This window comes from Oryx dammah, unplaced genomic scaffold (genome assembly GCF_014754425.2).
Source record: "Oryx dammah isolate SB20612 unplaced genomic scaffold, SCBI_Odam_1.1 HiC_scaffold_23, whole genome shotgun sequence".
In the NCBI taxonomy this organism is placed as follows: Eukaryota; Metazoa; Chordata; class Mammalia; order Artiodactyla; family Bovidae; genus Oryx; species Oryx dammah.
The window spans coordinates 101169262-101172402 of NW_024070207.1; positions in this window are offsets into that span (position 1 = coordinate 101169262).

The window sequence follows — 3141 nt, forward strand, 5'->3', positions numbered from 1 at the left end:
CAATTGTTGGGGGAAAATAAATGAAGAGTTTATGGAACCTCTCTATACTTTCTTTGAAAGTTTCTGTCAATCTATCATTATTTCAAAATAAAAAGTTAAAATAAGTTTTTGAAAAATGCTGCTCTGCCAGTTATTAACAATGGGAACTTGAGCAAATTCCTTGAGCAATGATTTTTGTAATGATGCTCCTAAAAGCTGTCCAGTGAAGTTATTGTAGGGACTAAATGAGAGATGTAAGTGACCACTGGAAAGTAATGACAAGGTCTGAACTAGAGTTCACTGTATTTAGGCCAAATTTTATTTTATGTACCTTTCATTTTTTCCAGTTATGTTAAGTTTATCTTTACACCTAGATTATAAAACCTTAAGAGAAGTATGAGTATTCTACATTAATGTAAAATTTATTACAGTTGCCAAAAAATCCTTATTATTGACTAAGGCTGAAAGACAAGATGTATCTAAGGGCATTCAGCTCTATTAGTGTTTGGTACTTTGGATATTGCTTTAGATATTAACCAAGACAAGCTTTGAGTATATTTGGAGCCAGAGCTGTTTTGGAAACATACATTTCAGGGTTTTTCAAAACTGGCCATGAATTAGCTCACCTGTCAAACACAGAGTACTGTGTCCTACTCCCAGAGTTTATTTCATTTTTCAGATTTCATGTGTACTCGCATTTCTAAAATTTTCCTACCTGCTGTTGATGCTGCTGCTTCATGGACTACACTTTACAGATCCCTGATAAACTGTACACTTACCTTGGCTGAAATATGGGTTTATGTCTACAGGGAACTCATGATACAAGGTGTAAAGGAACTTATATTCTGAGCAGTATTGCATGCCATTGCATAGGACAGGGAATGTAACATGCAGATGGGGATCCATGTAACTCCTAAAACATTTCTCTTAGAATATTTCATAAAATTGTTTGTTATATACATATTTAGACAACCACACTAAAGAGATGAGGTGACATATAGAGAAAATTTTAAATCTACTTGAGCTATCCCACGTTGAAGGTCAGGAAGGGTGGCGGTGAGGAGATATCCTTCATCCAAGGTAAGGAGCAGCGGCTGCGCTTTGCTGGAGCAGCCGTGAAGAGATACCCCACGCCGAAGGTAAGAGAAACCCAAGTAAGATGGTAGGTGTTGCAAGACGGCATCAGAGGGCAGACACACTGAAACCATACTCACAGAAAACTAGTCAATCTAATCACACTAGGACCACAGCTTTGTCTAACTCAATGAAACCAAGCGATGCCTGCAGGGCAACCCAAGACGGGCAGATCATGGTGGAGAGGTCTGACAGAATGTGGTCCACTGGAGAAGGGAATGGCAAACCACTTCAGTATTCTTGCCTTGAGAACCCCATGAACAGTATGAAAAGGCAAAATAATAGGATACTGAATGAGGAACTCCACAGGTCAGTAGGTGTCCAATATGCTACTGGATATCAGTGGAGAAATAACTCCAATAAGAATGAAGGGATGGAGCCAAAGCAAAAAAAATACCCAGCTGTGGATGTGGCTGGTGATAGAAACAAAGTCCGATGCTGGAAAGAGCAATATTGCATAGGAACCTGGAATGTCAGGTCCATGAATCAAGGCAAATTGGAAGTGGTCAAACAAGAGATGGCAAGAGTGAACATCGACATTCTAGGAATCAGCGAACTAAAATGGACTGGAATGGGTGAATTTAACTCAGATGACCATTATATCTATTATTGTGGGCAGGAATCCCTCAGAAGAAATGGACTAGCCATCATGGTCAGCAAAAGAGTCTGAAATGCAGTACTTGGATGCAATCTCAAAAACAACAGAATGATCTCTGTTCATTTCCAAGGCAAAAAATTCAATATCACAGTTATCCAAGTCTATGCCCCAACCAGTAATGCTGAAGAAACTGAAGTTGAACGGTTCTATGAAGACCTACAAGACCTTTTAGAACTAACACCCAAAAAAGATGTCCTTTTCATTATAGGGGACTGGAATGCAAAAGTAGGAAGTCAAGAAACACCTGGAGTAACAGGCAAATTTGGCCTTGGAATGAGGAATGAAGCAGGGCAAAGACTAATAGAGTTTTGCCAAGAAAATGCACTGGTCATAGCAAACACCCTCTTCCAACAACACAAGACTCTACCCATGGACATCATCAGATGGTCAACCCCAAAATCAGATTGAGTATCTTCTTTGCATTCTCCAAAGATAGAGAAGCTCTATACAGTCAGCAAAAGCAAGACCAGGAGCTGACTGTGGCTCAGCCAAATTCAGACTTAAATTGAAGAAAGTAGTGAAAACTGCTAGACCATTCAGGTATGACTTAAATCAAATCCCTTATGATTATACAGTAGAAGTGAGAAATAGATTTAAGGGCCTAGATCTGATAGATAGCGTGCCTGATGAACTATGGAATGAGGTTCGTGACATTGTACAGGAGACAGGGATCAAGACCATCCCCATGGAAAAGAAATGCAAAAAAGCAAAATGGCTGTCTGGGGAGGCCTTACAAATAGCTGTGAAAAGAAGAGAGGTGAAAAGCAAAGGAGAAAAGGAAAGATATAGGCATCTGAATGCAGAGTTCCAAAGAATAGCAAGAAGAGATAAGAAAGCCTTCTTCAGTGATCAATGCAAAGAAATAGAGGAAAACAACAGATTGGGAAAGACTAGAGATCTCTTCAAGAAAATTAGAGATACCAAGGGAACATTTCATGCAAAGATGGGCTCGATAAAGGACAGAAATGGTATGGACCTAACAGAGGCAGAAGATATTAGGAAGAGGTGGCAAGAATACACAGAACTATACAAAAAAGATCTTCATGACCCAGATAGTCATGATGATGTGATCACTAATCTAGAACCAGACATCTTGGAATGTGAAGTCAAGTGGGCTTTAGAAAGCATCACTATGAACAAAGCTAGTGGAGGTGATGGCATTCCAATTGAGCTATTTCAAATCCTGAAAGATGATGCTGTGAAAGTGCTGCACTCAATATGCCAGCAAATTTGGAAAACTCAGCAGTGGCCACAGGACTGGAAAAGATCAGTTTTCATTCCAATCCCAAAGAAAGGCAATGCCAAAGAATGCTCAAACTACCATACAATTGCAGTCATCTCACATGCTAGTAAAGTAATGCTCAAAATTC